Consider the following 17,568-nt stretch of genomic DNA (forward strand, 5'->3'; position numbering starts at 1 on the left):
ATGTTCAAAATGCACTGCTCCCCTTTTTCACACTCTTATAGATATAGCCAAGCTGCCCGACTGTTCTCCCGATCAATACTTGCCGTTGCCTCAGCCTGGAGAACTTCCCACCAAAGGAAGGGACTGAAAATGGATTAAGATCCAACCATGGGTAAATAGCACGACCAGGTTAAATTCTGATCGACTAACCGAGGTGTAAGTATTGGCAATTGAGAACGCTCGCAGAGATAACTGGCAAGAATGAAAAGGAGGGAAGGGTAGAAAGAGCTAAGCACGTAGATAAATAGGATAGTAAAGATACGTAGGATATAATATGAATTTTGTTGGCCACCTGTCGTTTTCTGTTTGTCGTGGATGTCTTATATATATGTGTAATACATGTGCCGTTTTCCCTGTCTGAGTTTGTGTGTGTGTAATGTATGAATTTATGTCTTCCCTCTGTCCGTATCTGCGTGTTACCTGACCTATGCTGTTCTGTGTTGTGAGCGCACTAAATGACCTATTTGCGTACACGTCTCTCTCTCTCTCTCTATCTCTCTCTCTATCTCTCTCTACATGTCATACGTGTACCGAATGGCTCGTTTAGATCGCGGACGACTCTCGCTCTCTACGAGAGTCTCCCTATTTTCTCTCCTTCTTTTTGGTAAAATTGTGCCCCACCGGCACCAGTCTGATTTGATACATATTGAATGCGAGGGCGTTCAGCGAAATTGACCGAAACTAAAATTGATTGAATCTCGCCATATTACTGCCTCTCCTTTCTGTAAAATGAATGAACTTGAATTGGCTGAGAAGGAAAGGACAGGTAAGACGACTAAAGTCCCCCAAATCTGGCCAGTTATAGGGGAACTGTATGTCAATGGCACCTTATGTCTGTTCTTCAGAGACGAACACCAACGTCTAGATCGACCCCCAATGCCCAGATTGCCCCACCCCCTTTTGCACCCAAGCGCGAGCGCCCGAAGCATCCCCGCCCCATTTGATAGACCCCAGCTGCTGTCCCGGATATAAACATGATGACCATGAGTAACTGTCGTCCCTCGAGAAATCCCTGTTTTACCTGACTCTCGATGATAGCGCCCCCGCCCTGTTTGAAAAGGTTAGCCAGCCTTGAAGGGAAATGTTCCGAAATATTGAATATGATGAAATGCACAGTTGATGGGAATCTTGTTTGTCCTCACTTGAGTTATAAATAAGACAATGAGTAAACTCGGCATGAACTCAGTAGGAATGCCGACATATGCACTGCTTGGTAATAGACATCTGACTGTGACCGATGAGCGTATCTCCCAAATGCGTAGGATTAAGGGAGGAACTCACATGCATAAATGTCTTCGTCTGCCAGTTCTCTAAAGGCTTGTTTTGTACCTATTCAAAGATTCACGACCACCGAAGGAGAAGGGTCGGATGTGACGTACAGCCTGGCTGCAGATCTTGAGACACGTGTGACCTCGACCAAAGGTGGAGCTGCAGAACAACAAGATGCGGGACGAGACAGCAATTTCAAACGTGGAAAATGAAACTTGACGGGCTGCCCTGAAGCCCTCCGTCTGCTAACCCACGTGTGCCTGGAGTCTCCGTCCCCCTTCTTTGGGCCCGATTGATGGGCCTGCCTGCTTGTTATCCTTTGCTCCCTTGGTCTCTTTTGTGTGTCCCAGGAACTCTGACCCAACTCCTCCTCTCTCCTATCGACTGTTTGAACAACACACACCCTCTTTTCCATGTGACTTCACGCCAAAAGGAAGAAAGGCATTCAGGTGGGAATAGGGTGTTGCCACGGAAATATAGGTGCCGAGCATAAGGCGCCGCTAAACGGATTGTTTAGGGAACAGGACTGTGGTCTAACAGCAGAGGACTGACCGCACCCTGCAACGCGTAAGGATAGAACCGAGCTGGACCTATAGCTCCACCGCCGGTGCTCAACAGCGCCAACGAAAGGACACGGACTAGAGCCTACCAGTGATGGCTCACTGATAAAAGACACTGTGACGAAGAGACTTTGTATATTGAACTGATTCCGCCCTCAACTGCTTGGTCAAAATGTTCATTGGTCACATTTTTAAGTCAGAAACATTTATACTATGTAGTGCTTTTGAAATGATAGGAACTCGACAAATGCAATTTCCTATGTGCTGCATTCTGCCCATCACATCAACTGTTCATGATTTTTATGCAATATGTTAGTATTGACAAATGCTATTTCATCAACCACATGTTTATATGTACGCCCCTTAACTAGGAAGGATAGGAAAATGAACTTTGTTGTTTATATGTACGCCCATCAACTAGGAAGAATAGGAAAATGAACTCGCTTATGTTAAAAGCGGCGACTGTGGAAATTAGCAAAATTAATGTACCTAAGCGGCGTTCATTTGCCCTCTCCCGTCCCCCTCCCTGTAGACACCACGTATACCCTGAAATATTGACCGTATCACTCCGCCAGTAAAAGCCCGTGCCCATATGTACATGACAGCCATTTTAGGCACCTTGGCCTCTTGCCCACTCATTAGAATCACTGGCTTCCCTCCTGCGCGCATTTGAGCACCCCCCTCCCACTCTCACATGCATAGACCATGAAACCCAGCACTCTGCGCAACCCTGCTATGAAAGGCAACCCTCCTGCTTGACCCAGGCACCCCCCCCATTTCCCTCTTGAAGAAGCATCCTTCGCCTCAGCTGACATAGCCCCCCAGCTGTATCTGACTGCCCCTGTTCTCTCATGTACGGGTCATAAGACCTCTCTCTCTCTCTGTGCGACTCTGACCCTGCGCGCACCCTGACCCCCTCCTTCTCCCTCACATGGACAAGTCATAAACCTTCCTCCTCTGCAAGACCCTGTCCTTGGGAGTCACGGCCGCGCCTGACCAACACCTCCTTTCCTTCCATGAATGCCCCTCTGTTGACGAGCCTTCCCTCCGCGCTCGATTGTCCACGTGGCATGAATACCACTCCTTTGATGACCCCTTCCCCCGAGTCCGGCTGACCACACATGTCCGAGGCCATCGCCTGAGCCAGGAGATACCATTTACTGCCCTTATTGTATGAAGTCACTCCTCTTCAAAGGACCCACTATTGATCCTAGCCACCCCACCCCCTGGGCTATGATCAGGCGCACACATCCTAATAATCAGCGGAACATTCAGCTGCGTCATTGCCCCCTCTCTTATCAGCAGGTCAAGGGTCCCAATTGTGAACACATGTGGGGTAGGATTGACACGAGGATTATGGGGTTGTCTTTTCTTTGTTTCACAATGCTGTGACTGTAATGCCAAGTGTTTTGTAAAGTATAAAAGACAGAGTTTCAGCTCACTTGTTAGAGCACCTCCCGATGGCACCTTGTTTCGTGTCTGACATGACTGGCTCTCCTCATGAGAATTAAACTCTGTTCTTGATTCCTGCTTCCAGCGCCCGTCTCTTTATTTTGGTAATTATTCAGAATGGGAACTAAGAGGCGACTTGCGCCAGCAGCCTGGGCATCAATAGTAATGCGGGCTCCTGTTCCACAACGCTGCAGCACTTCCTTGTAGATCTGCTCCTATGTATTTAAAGGTCGTAATATGAGAAGAACATTACATTTGGTGTGTACATATGCAGTTACATCACAGTGTAATAAAGTTGTGGTTATGGGATAGGAAGGAGCACTTCAGGGGAGATTAGTACTGGCAACATAGTTATCAAACGTATTCCACAAAAACGAGTGTGCAGCTGTTCGGTGAACTTCGAAAACATTGATAAAAGTATTAGAACTGGCTTGTCATTTCTCTTCATAATGTTGTATGTATCAGCCTTCTGAATGGCGTTGGCACTTTCGACCTTAGACAATAAAGTTACATTTTGTCTTAACTGTTGTTTTTTTAGTTTGAGCTTGCAGAGCTGCCCTAATACTTCGAAGCTGCCTTTGTTTCCAAGCATAACATTTCTTCTCTACTTGTCTTCTTTTTCATAAGAAGCCACATCACTCTTTTTTTAGAAATAATTTGCTTTAATCCAAAAAAAAGAAATAATTATATTTTCCAGTTTTCAACACACCGGAAAATCAAAACGACACATTAGAGACTCTTGAAAATCATTTTAAGATATTAGTAGTAAGTAATTTAAAAAAAAAGTTTTTAAAAATTACAATGTCGAACCAAATATTTCTGTTATGTTTCCATTACATATTTAAAAAAATGACATGAAGTATGTTTCTAAGTTTTTGAGCAACTATAGGAAAGAAGACTGTTAAAAATCAAAAATCAAAATAATAAAGCAAAAAATTTAATTATTACTTCAAGACAGTAATATATTTAGTAAGCTAACCGGTATCATGTTTTCTAACCTACAGCTTACTAAAAAGAATTTATGAGAGGAATTCTTTTTTAAAGAAAGAATAAAGAAGCAAGATCAGGACAAAAAAATATAAAGCCATTGTTTTTCAAGGTAAAGACAGTGAACTGTAAATAAATATTTTTTTAAAAAAATGTTTGTCAAATGTAACCACTGTTTTTAATAACACAATTTAGCTTAAGACTGAATATCCATGTCCTAAGGATAATATTTTTCAATCCAAAAAATAGAGAATTCTGAAAATGGAAATTAAACAGTTGTTTTACTCCTGTATCCCTAAACAGATAAAGTCAAAGAAATTGGACCTTCCATATAAGAAACCAATACCTAGCTAAAAACCATCATCATCTAAAGAGGAAACCATCTACAACTCATAAAAAATAAACAAAAGGTAAATAAAACTATTAAATATATAGCGTTATCATTTAACCTTCCTCAACAATTCCTCAAATAGTTACCTCGCTTAAAAAAAGCACAAAAAACGTACATGTTCTTTTTTATATTTCAAAGTGCTGCACGAATTCCAAGATCATTCAAGCCGAAGGAAGATCAACAAATACATCAAAGGAAAGAAGAAATCAATTTCTAAAAAGGTAATCAGGAAATTCATTTTTTTTGCAAGACACATTAAAAGTACTAATTACTATGCAAACTATAAGCTAATTTAAAAGTAGGCTAAGTGCTGGATTCTACAAAAGTTTTAATTTCGAATCTTACTCCCACGAAATATTAAAGTAGAGTAAGAGAAGGATAATGCAAATGTATTTTTAATTATTGCTACTCCACAGAAGTGTTGTAGTAGAGTATTTGCTGGATAGTGCAGTTTTCAAAATGTTGTAAACTAAGTCCAGAGGTGTGTTGAAATAGAGTAAGTGCTGGATAGTACAGATGTGAAATATAATATTATAACTCCAAGGGAATGTTCAAGCAGTGTAAGTGCAAGATAGTGAAGATGTTAAACTTGCAATACTAAGTCAAGGTGGATGTTGAAGTAGGATAAATGCTGAATTAGTGCAAACATATAACTTACTATTCTTACTCCAGGGATGTGTGGAAGTAGGGTAAATGCAGGATAGTGCAGGTGTATTACTTACAGTGCTAACTCCACAAGGGTGTTGAAATAGGGTAAGTGCTGCATAGTGTAGGTATATAAGTTACTACTCTAAGTCCACAGGGGTTCTGAAAAAGAGTAAGTGCTGGATAGTGCAGGTGTTAATTTACTAATATAACTCCAGGGGAATGTTCAAGCAGTGTTAGTGCTGAATACTGCAGGAGTAAAAATTACAATTCTAAAACAAGGTGGGTGTTGAGGAAGGAGAAATGCTGGATTAGTACAGGGGTATAATTTACTTTTCTTAACACAGGGAGGTGTTGAAGTAGGGTAAGTGCTGGATAGTGCAAGTGTATAACTTACTATTGAAACTGCAGGGAGGTTTTTAAGTAGGTGAAGTGCTGAATAACCATATAGTTACGAAAATATTTTCATTACCAAAAAGTACAGTTTTTAAAATTTACAAATAAACATTTTTTTAATCCTCTATCCCAGAACAGAAACCTTCAAAGAATTAACAACTTTCAAAACATATTCAAAAGACAAGCTGAAGACCATCTTCTACGAAAAAAAGAACCCATCCGCAATTAATCCAAAGTAAGCAAAAAGTGAAAAGTAATGTGAAATATACAAAAATATCAATTGACCACTTAAAAATCCTCAAAGAATTATGACAGAAAAGAAAGGGACACAACACTAACAATTTCTTTTTAAAATTGACAACAGCTCAACAAATTTAAAAACCAGCAAAGAAAAAACCAGATCAACAAAGAACATATACAGAAAGAAGCAATCAAGTTTTGAAAAGGTAAACAAGAGATACATTATAAATTACATTAAAGTGTTAATGAATTAATTTCTATCCAAACTCTAAGGGAATGTGAAAGTAGGGTAAGTGCTGGTTAAGGCATGTGTATAAGATACGATTCCAACTCCAAGGGGGTGTTGAAGCAGAGTAAGTGCTGGTGTATAACTTACTATTCTAAGTCCAGGTAGGTCTTGAAGAACAGTCATGGCAGAATTGTGCAGGTGTATTATTTACTATTCTAATTCCATGGGGGTGTAGAAGTAGGGTAAATGCAGAAAAGTGCAGGAGTAACAATTAGGTGTGAAGGTATGGTAAGTGCTGGATATTGCAGGAGGGTAACTTACTATTCTGACTCCAATTGGGTGTAAAGGTAGTGTAAGTGCAGGATAGTGCAGGGGTATAACTTAATATTCTAACTCCATGGTGGTGTGTAACTTCTGTAGGTGCTGGATAGTGCAAGTATATAACTTACTATTCTAACTCCAAGAGGGGTTTTAAGGTAGGGTAAGTGCTGGATCTTGCAGGGGGGTGACTTACAATTCTAAATCCAACGGGGTTTAAAGGAAGGGTAAGTGCTGGATAGTGCAGGAATATAACTTAGTATTCTAACTTCAGGGTGGTGTGGAATTTATGTAAGTGCTGGATAATGCAGGTGTATAGCTTACTATTCTAACTCCAAGAGGGGTGGTAAGGTAAGTAATTTATTTTTGATTAATTAAAACCATTACAATAAAAGGAGAAAACAAAAACAAAACAAACACAATAACTAATTGAACAGTTACGGATACAGTGCATAAACAATAATTTTCCATAATTGATTAACATTTTCCAGTTAGGGATTATAGTGCTACCAGTATTTTCACAGGTTTAGTAGCAGGTATACAAGTTCCAAAAAAAATGCAATGTGTTTACAAGGCCGAAGCTAAAGTGCAATGTGCTAGCAGCGAAAGATCAATAACAGTTAACAGTAGGAAAAAAAGAAGAAACATAAAATAACATTTCTACAAATTGTCTGTAACTGTCACATTGCAAAATCAAGGCTAAAGTGACCTATGCTATCCTCAAAAAGTGAACTGTGCATTAAGTGCAAAAGGCTAGCAGCAAATATTCAATAGCAAAAAGTGAACAGTGCATTAAGTGCAATAGGCTAGCAGCAAATATTTAATGGCAGTAAGCTACGGAGCAAAAGAACCGTATCACAAATATCTAAAACTAAAACCAGCTAAAATACAATAGGGAAACAGAATCCTTACTAACCAACTAAAATACACTAGTAAAACAGAGTGAATTCTAAAGTGGCTTGTGCTATCAGCTAAAACGTAAAAGGTGCATTAAATCTTTCACTGCCACAGCTAAAGCGCCTTGTGCTAACAGCAAAGAATTGTTATTTAATTTTTTAACACAGTCTATAATGAATTGCAACTTTCGGGAATAAAGTGCACATACACAAATCAATAAAAATAGTAAACATATTAAGCAGGCCATTATTTAAAAAGTACTCTAAAAACAAGCAAATATAACACGGTTAGAAAGTGCCAAAAAAATAATCTATAAACTCACTGAAAACAGCTACATCATCATTTCACAGCCATAACAAATTTAACATATGGTTTGGGTGTCAGCCTTATATAATTTCTTTTCCACTCTAAAATGAATTGAACAAATTGATGTGTAATATAGACATTGACACCGCTTAAGCAGAATATTAATGCCGATCTACAGGTTCTAACTCCATTTTCCATAAAAAAGGTTTTAGAATTATTTTCCGTTCCTGCAACATTTTTGGGCATAATGTTACCATATGCAGCAAGGTTTCATCATGCTGCCCACAAACCCTACAAATATTTGAAGCCCATTTAGACTACCATTTAGGGATTCCATCTTTGGTTGGATATATTCCAAACCTTAATAACATACATTTCTTTTTGATTAAGGGTTTTTGATGAAAGAGTAAATAAGGTTGGGCAATCATTTTATCAAAAGAATTGGCAATAGACCAAAAGTGAGTTTTTTCCTCAACTCATCCTGAACTTCTGACAACAAAGCAACGGTTGAATTAATATATTTTTTAAAACCATTTTACTCCTTGTTTCATCCTCAAAATTAGGGCATTCAAAATTTAGAAGACACTCAGCTAAATAGTCCTGCCAGCTTCTGCAATATTCGCCTTTTGAAATCTCACACCAGCACATATTGGCCAGCGTGCCCTCCACGACTCGAGACAAGACCAATAAGACCAATAATGTTTTTAAAAATGAACCTTGACGCACCAAGAGCTTATTCCTTAGACCATATTCCAATCTTAAATTGGAACGTGGAATCTGCCTAGGTATCCTAACAACTGATTTATATGTTCTTGTCACTATGTCCTCCAGCACTTTCAAATCTCCACCCTTAAAAATTATGGACACATAGTCCAGGGAGGGAATAAGTTTTGCTTTCATGACTTTAGGCAGGTGGTCCTAATTGGGACATATTAACGTATCTCTCAGTTTTCGAAAAGCGAAGGCAAGTGAAGTACCTTTTGCCTCAATATTATCAAAATGCCGTCTAAACGTCAGTCCAACATCAAATGTAATTCCCAAGTATTTATAGGATTTTACACAATCAATAGACAAACCATTAATATTCAAATTTTTTACCCCTAGTTTTCCTTTCCCTATTAACATTATTTTTTTTGTGTTAATAATTAAGCCATTTTGAGTTACATATGTATTAAATGAGTGTATTAATCTTTTTAGGTCTATCATGGTTTGGCTAATTAAAATGGTATCATCAGCATACTGTAGGTATTTAATTTCTTTACCCATTACAGCAGGGGAATGCAAGTTTACATCATTAAAATGGAACGGGAAATCAGACATAAATAAATTAAAAAGGCAAGGGGCGAGCACACAACCTTGTTTTAGGTCGACATTCGTTTCAAGCCGGTGTGTAGTGTGTCTACCATCGGCAATTTTGACCTGAACTCAGGTATTGGAGTACAATAATTTAATCATTTTTATAAGAGTTTCTGATATAACCCACTTCATTAACTTAGTCCAAAGGATATTTCTGGGTACAGAATCAAAAGCAGCTTTTAAGTAGATAAAACAGATGTATAATTTTTGTTTCCTACATAATGCTCTTTCTCCCAATAATGACAATAATATCAAATTAGAAAGAGTTGATTCTCCCTTCCTAAAACCTGTTTGTAAAATAGGGATCAATTCTTCTCTTTCTACCCAAGTCTCCAACTCCTCTATCAGACAACTTGCAAATATTTTCGCATCAACGTCTGTTAGGGTTATTAATCGATAATTTGCTGGATTGTCCTGGGGGCCACTTTTGTAGATCCAAAAATAACAGGTGATGGACAGAATGCAGAACAATGTCATACATTCACCCCAGTACAGAGATCTGGGCCTAAATCCATCATTTTTTTGCTCACCATGCCTTTCCAGTTTAAACCCAGCCATATACAAATCAGTCTTGACCCTGTGCCCCATGGGAACAGTCCAGCCCGAACTGCCAAGCCAGGTCCTCCCTGGACTGGAAAACAAGCATCCAAGGACCAGTTTCGGGCTTTCAGCCCTCATCAGCCTGGATAGCTTGATTCCAGTGGCATGGAAAGCACAGGACTCACGTCTGAGCATACCCGTCCCACTCGGGGTGACAAATGCAAAAATAACAGGTGATGGACAGAATGCAGAACAACGTCATATATTCACCCCAGTACAGAGATCTGGGCCTAAATCCATCGTTTTTTTGCTCACCATGCCTTTCCAGTTTGAACCCAGCCATATGCAAATCAGTCCTGACCCTGTGCCCCATGGGAACAGTCCAGCCCGAACTGCCAAGCCAGGACCTCCCTGGACTGGAAACAAGCATACAAGGACCGGTTTTGAGCTTTCAGCCCTCATCAGCCTGGATAGCTTGATTCCAGTGGCATGGAGAGCACGGGACTCACGTCTGAGCATACCCGTCCCACTCGGGGTGACAAATGCAAAAATAACACGTGATGGACAGAATGCAGAACAATGTCATACATTCACCCCAGTACAGAGATTTGGGCCTAAATCCATTGTGGGCTAAAGAACGGTGATGGATTAAACCCAGATCTGTTGACTGGGTGTGAGTGTTTGATTGGTTCAGATGCTCCGTCCATCACCACCCCCTTTTGTACCACTTTTGTAGATCGGCTGTGTTATACTTCCCTTCCATGACTCCGGAATACAACCTGACTTAAGGATGTCATTAAAAAGGATCGTTAATAACTCCTTCCAATACCTAATTTTTACTTTAAAAATAGCATTGGGGAATCCATTAGAGCCAGGTGCTCCATTTGATCTAATTTTAAGTAGAACTTTTTTTACTATGTCCACCGACCATAACTCAGTATCAAGGGAGCCTGGTGTATGCATAGTACTGAGAGGGTCACACCCTTCTACTGGTTCCATTTTACAATGGTGGTCAAGACATTCAAACTCCTCGGTCGGTTGGCTTAAGGAAGTTATTTTCATATTAAAAAAATGTATCCAACTTAATTCATCTATATTGGCACTAGTACTTCTAAAATTTCAATTTTCTAAATTATTAATGATGCCCCAAAACAGTCGCAAATCCTTAGATTTACATGCATAGTAGAGTTTAGCCCAAGTTTCTTCATAGCATAATTGTTTAGCCCTCCAGATTTCATTCTTGTAATCACTCTTTAGATCTCTAATTTTAAGTGAGGTTAGAAAGTAGGAAGACCCATTTGCTTTTCTATACAATGATCTTATTGTTTTGTTAAGGGACCGTTTCAAGTATAATAAATGGTAGGAATACCATCCTGGATTCTTGGGATTCAGAATTATACCCCCAGTTGGTTCCCTATTAGGAAATGTATTCAATAAAGAGTCACATAGAGTGGGCCAAAGGGCAGCCATTGATGTTCCATCAAAGTATGCGGCCCGAGCATCGTCAATTAAAAGTGGGAGAAAATCAATATTATCTTTCTTTGTTTTTTCACTCCATATTAACTTCTTTAGTTTAAAAGCAGCCGGGGCAGTTCTTAATATTCTAGTTTCTAATAAATGCTCAAAGGGTAAACTAATCGTAATAACTTGCAGATTATGTTCACTCTCCATCCTTGGAACAACCTCATAACTTTGAACCATTTCTGAGAGTTTAACTCACAGTATAGTATAATCAATTATCAAAAGGCAGTCGGTTTTATTATACTTTGGGAAATGCTCTCTATCATGCCACATCATTAGGTTATATTTAATAAATTCGCATTTGGACTATTGGGCTAAAAGATCTGAATGGATATCCTGCTTTTTATACGATACAAGATGAGTGTTAAAATCCCCAGAAATAATCATCTGAGCATCCCTGTGATCATAATATAGCACTTTCACTGTTTCCCATAACTGGATAAGTTGAGATTATCGAACCTTTTTTTTCGAACTTAAATAAACATTTAAAATAATCAACAATTGACTTGCTACTAATTTAACGCACTGAATCCATTTGAATTGAAGATCTATCTTGTAATGTTCAACATTAAGGCTTAAAGAAACATATACTGTAAGTCGACCACTTGGTTGACCAAAGGCGGTGTCCCTACATGCCGCATTCAAGTATTCGTAATAGCTGATCAGGGGTGTTCTAACCAAATTCCATGTGTCTTGCAAAATTCATATATGAAACAATTTTAAAAACCTACAACATTTACATCCTCTATAAGTTTATTAAAACCATGTGTATTCCAAGAGCAGAATTTAAACACTAAAGGTGCATTATATGAAGTACCCCTACATCAATCAGTCTTTACTGAATTTTTTCTTGATAAAATAGACGGTAGCCAACTCCAATCATCAGCAGCCTCGGGAACCTCTTTTAATTCCTCACACACACATGATCCGGGCTGACAGCTTTTAATTTTAATACCACCTGACCTGTTTAAGGCTGAAGTTGGACCTGATGCGCCTTTCAGTACTCTGAATTGGTTAACTTCAATTAGTTTTAGATCCTCCTTCTTCACTATAGGTATTAGTGGGGTCGGGTATTGCAGACCATGGAGTCTCCATACTTTAATCCCCCATCTTTCAAAATGTCGCTAATATTTTCCTTACAATCTCATCCTTTAGCCAAGTCGTAATGGATATCTCCCTGTTACCACCATCAGTCTTAAACTCTACAGAATCCAGGTCTTCAGATACGATATCCCCAAGGTCAGGAGTTACCCTTAGTAGTTTCAAAATGTTCCCTCTATTTAAAATATCACGTGTACCTTGAGTAGAGTATTGGGGACAAAAAACACATTTTGATTTTCAACCTGCATTTTGGGTGATTCCATATTACTCCTTAACTGTGGATCCAATAGATCCATATTCCCAGCAGTCACTTTTTGATTATCAACCTGCATTCTGGAGAGGTCCATATTACTCCTTAACCTGGAATCAGATAGATCCATATTCCCAGCAATCACCAACGGTAAATTGTCCGGCAGATTTAATTGTTCAATCTGCTCCGGCTTTAGTTGAGCCTGAGTACAAGCACGATCAGCCAGTTTATTCTTCTTAGTTTGCAGAAGGGTGGGATTTACTAATTTTCCAATAGGTGGCTTCTGATCATACATACAGGGCTGAGCTCCCTGACTAATCTGGTTGTTATGTGTCTGGGGGGGGTTTACAGTTTTATATTTAGCGATATATTGCACTTCTTTTGAGACTCCTCCATTCCCTATAGACCAAACAGACCCTGTTTCCCTTGGATGGTTCTGTCTATTATCATTGGACCCTGCTAAATCTTGGATTAGAGTAATCTTGTTCTGATTAATAACGTTTTGCATGCCCTGAGATAAATCTTGGAAAGGCTTATCTTATCTTCCTTGAATCTCTCGAATTTCTAGTGTCTTAGTTTTTGTCCCCACGTTTAGATTAGGCTCATCTTTTGACCCTTCACTCCCAACTTTACTATGTTGTTTATCTTTTTCATTGGCTTGAGGGTCAATTGAAGGTCTAAAAATTGGGAAGAGGGCCACAGGACCAGAGTTTGAGGTTAATGGGCCACTATTGATTACTACCCCAGTGGATATTTTTTTGTCCTGGGCTGACTTGTGTGCTTTTCTTAACCTTTTCCTCGCTCTTTTTTATAAGACTTTGGATACTTCCATTGCTTCTGATGGTGCTGTTGAGCAACTCTTGTTTAACTCCTGATTTGTCTTTGCTTTGGGGGAGTGTGGAATCTCTAAGGGTACACCGATATTACCAGCTACTGGTCAAGGGGCCATATTTTTGTTACTAACAATCCACAGGAGTGAACGTTTTGAGGCTAGAGGATGTTTTGCTATGGTTACAGTATTTATTAAATCATCACTCCCCTTGACTTTCCTTCCAGATAGGAGTTTTACTTCGTGGACCATGGAACTGACATTGATGGCAGGTCAGACATTTTATCAATCAATTGAGCAGAGGTTTTAAATATTAATTGGTTCTCTTTATCAGCTTGAACCTTTGAGATCAACTTAGTTAATTGAAAAAGTTTTGCGTCAATTCCTACAACGTGTGATGCTAAGGTATTTAAAATGTCCACCTGAATATCCAACTTATCAGAGTGGAAATTAAGGGCATTTGTTATAGAATCCATAGTGTTAGGCAAACAATCCCATACTCCACGCTCAGGATTGCCAACATTAATTTCCATTGCATCTGATTTTGCCTGAAAATTTCCATCAAATTTTGTTAACAAAGATAAATCTGCGGAGTTAAAGGATTTACACTGCTCATTAATATCAACCTTAAAGTTATTGCGCCTACTAGCCACACCAAGAATCAAGACTGACTTATTAATACAGAAACTATTCTCCAAGATTACACTGGATTGACTAAAAGGACCAGCGTCCCCTTTTAAGGAAGAATGGTTAATCGGACTTAATACTAAATCATCACCAACACCTTTATTAATTGAATTAGCAGCATTATGATCAGACACCAACGCCACAACTCCAAGAGGGATGTTAAGGCACAGTAAGTGCTGGATATTGTAGGGGGTAACTTACTATTCTAACTCCAAGTGGGTGTAAAGGTAGGGTAAGTGCGGGATAGTGCAGAGGTTTAAGTTACTATTCTAACTCCAGGGTGGTGTGTAACTTTTATAAGTGCTGGATAGTGCAGGTGTATAACTTACTATTCTAACTCCAAGAGTGGTGTTAAGGTAGGATAAGAGCTGGATAGTGCAGGGGGCAAACTGACTATTCTAAATCAAGGGTGGTGTTGAAAGTTCGTTATGTGTTGGATAGTGCTAAAGTTCTATATCCTATTCAATCTCCTGGAAGATGTTAAAGTAGGGTAAGTGCTTTTTAGTGCAGATGTATTTCTTGCAATACAACCATCAGGAAGAGAGTAAAAATAATGTAATTGCTGAATATTGTAAGTATATTTAATACTTAACAATCTGTAAAGGGAATGAGGAACTTTTACAAGTTTAGAATAGAGATGAAAAGTGTTTAACTAACAGTTTTTTTCTACATAAACCTTTTCTAAACTATTATTATTTTTAAATCTATTTTCATTTAATTTCAGATAATGTCTACAGATAAAACTGCATGATACATTTCTTCTTCAAAAGGAAACCAATTGCTAGCGCATGCAGGGTACATATATTGCAAGGAGAGAATTACTGAACCAAGAAGACATTGGAGGTGCGTGCATATTACTCAAGCCATTGCAGAGGCAGAGCGGTTACTCTAGGAGACACAGTTGTAAAAGCAACTGAACATAACCACTCTGCCTCAGCAATGGATATTGAGGTTAAGAAAAAATAAACAAAATTAAAGATATTGCAAGCACCTCCAATGAGTCTTCTGGTTCTATTTTAAGGGATGTTGCCCCTACTCATGTTGCTAGTAGTATGCCAATCATACCAAGTCTAAGACGAATTATTCAAAGAAAAAAACAGGCTAGTAACCCACAAAGAATTACACCTCAAAACTATTCTGATATTCAAATTCCTCCTGAACTCTCTCTCTCTATTTCTAATGAACCTTTCATCCTGCATGATAAACAAAACCCTCAAAAAACGAATTATTATCTTCAGCACACCCCGTAATCTTGCCAAGAGAATAGTGAAATTTGGATGATGTATAGGACATTAAAAAGCACGCCCGACAAAGGCATACACTAGAAACAAGATCGGCGACATGCTGAAAGGCACAAAAAAAACATTTAAATATATCTTAACTAAACCTCCCATTTCTCTCCTTGCAATATATGAAACTCTATGCAACATTTTTCTAAAATATTACGTTTAAAAGGTTTCCTAACTGAGCGCAGTTCTCCATGCTTCTGATCTCTCCATCGACGCTCCTCAAAATGGCTGCGACGTATGACGTCTACGCATAAACGTCATCAAAAGCAACAAAGATAAAAAAGGACAATTTATTATACATTTTGTATTATAATTTATTTGTATTTATTTACATTAATATGCATATTGAAATTGAATAAATTTTTTTTAAAATGTTTGAAAAATAAAAAATACAAAAATTTATACAAAAGTTATGTTTTTTAATAAAATGAAAATGACACAATCTATCATTGTATTAATTTACATTTAAATTTTTTAAATATGACTACTTTTAATAATAGAAACAATGTCATAAATCCTATTAAAATGTACTTACCTCTATGCTACTCCCATTTGCTTGTTAACCATCCCGCATCAGTCTGGAAATGAACACAAAAATGATTGACGCAGCAAACACATAGGCTGCTATGGAAATACATGTAGGACAATATGATACATAGAAATCAATGGAAAAGCGTGTGAAAAAAAATATTTAAAAAATATATATTTTTAACTTATCAATTATTTTAAAAATATTTTTATAAACTAATATAAAACATCAACATTCAATATTTTTTTTTATAGTGTAGGAGTATTAGTTACAATTGCAAATCCATTGGGGTGTAATAGGAGGGTAAATGTTGGATAGTTGAGTAGTATAACTTACTATTCTAACTCCAATGGGGTTTAATGGTTGGGTATGTTTTGGATATTGTAGGGGTATAACTTACTATTCAAACTTCAAAGGTTCGTTAAATAGTAGGGTAAGTGTTGGATAGTGTAGGGGTAAAAATTACTATTCTAAATCCAGGGGGGTGTTTTATTAGGATATGTTTTTGATAGTGTAGGGGAATAAATTACTATTGAAACTCCTTTGGGGTGTAATAGTAGGGTAGGTTTTGCATAGAGATGGGGTATAAATTACTATTCTAACTCCAGGAGTGTGTAATAGTAGTGTAAGTGTTGGATGGTGTAGGGGCTCAAATTACTATTCTTACTCCAGGGGAGTGTAATAGTAGTGTAAGTGTTGGATAGAGTTGGGGTATAAAATACTATTCAAACTCCAGCGGGCTGTAATAGTAGGGTAAGTGTTGTATAGTTTAGGGGTTAAAATTACTAATCTTACTCCAGGGGTGTGTAATATTAGGGTAAGTGTTGGATAGTGTAGTGGTTAAAATTACTATTCTAACTCCTGGGGTGTGCAATAGTAGGGTACGTGTTGGATAGTGATGGGGTATAAATTACTATTCTAACTCCAGGAGGGTGTAATAGTAGAGTTGGATTGTGTAGGGTTTAAAATTACTATTCTAACTCCGGAGGTGTGTAATAGTAGGGTAAGTGTTGGATAGTGTTGGGGTATAAATTACTATTCTAATTCCAGGGGGGTGTAATAGTAGGGTAAGTGTTGGATACCCTAGGTTTGAGGTCTTATTTAATGGCAACCCATACTCCCTACAAAATGTAATGAAGTTATTCAGTAGTTGTTGCAGGCCAACGAAGGATTTTGAAATTAAGAGGGTGTTGTGCTCAAAGAGTAGGGCTGGTACTCTTTTCTCCCCCACCTTTGGGGCGTCATATCCATTCATGTCCAAGTAACCAATCACACCATTAATAAAGAAAGAGAATAGCATGGGCACTAAAACGCATCTTTGTCTCACTCCATAGTTAACTTGGAACTGCTCAGTGAGCTGGTTGTTATCCCCCCACTTAACGTGTGCAGTGTTAGAGGAGTGCAGCCTGATTAAATTTCTAATATACTATGTGGCAACCCCATTTCGGCCAACACTCTCCACAAATTTGCACTGGGGACCAAATCAAATGCAGTACGTAGGTCCACAAAGGCAACATACAATTTGCCCCCTCTAATCTACCCTCCCTCCAGTAGATACATAAAAACCTAAAGACCTGATCTAACGTACTAATGTTTGTAAGAAAATCTGCTTGGAAATAGCTCAAAATGTTGTGTTCTTAGATCCAGTCCTGGATCCGACGCAACACCTGCTTGCAGGAGATTTTCTGCAGTGAGTCGACTAGGCTTACAGACCTATAGCTGGCCGGGTTAGCTCTG

This window comes from Lissotriton vulgaris, chromosome 3_1 (assembly GCF_964263255.1).
Source record: "Lissotriton vulgaris chromosome 3_1, aLisVul1.2, whole genome shotgun sequence".
Classification (NCBI taxonomy): Eukaryota; Metazoa; Chordata; class Amphibia; order Caudata; family Salamandridae; genus Lissotriton; species Lissotriton vulgaris.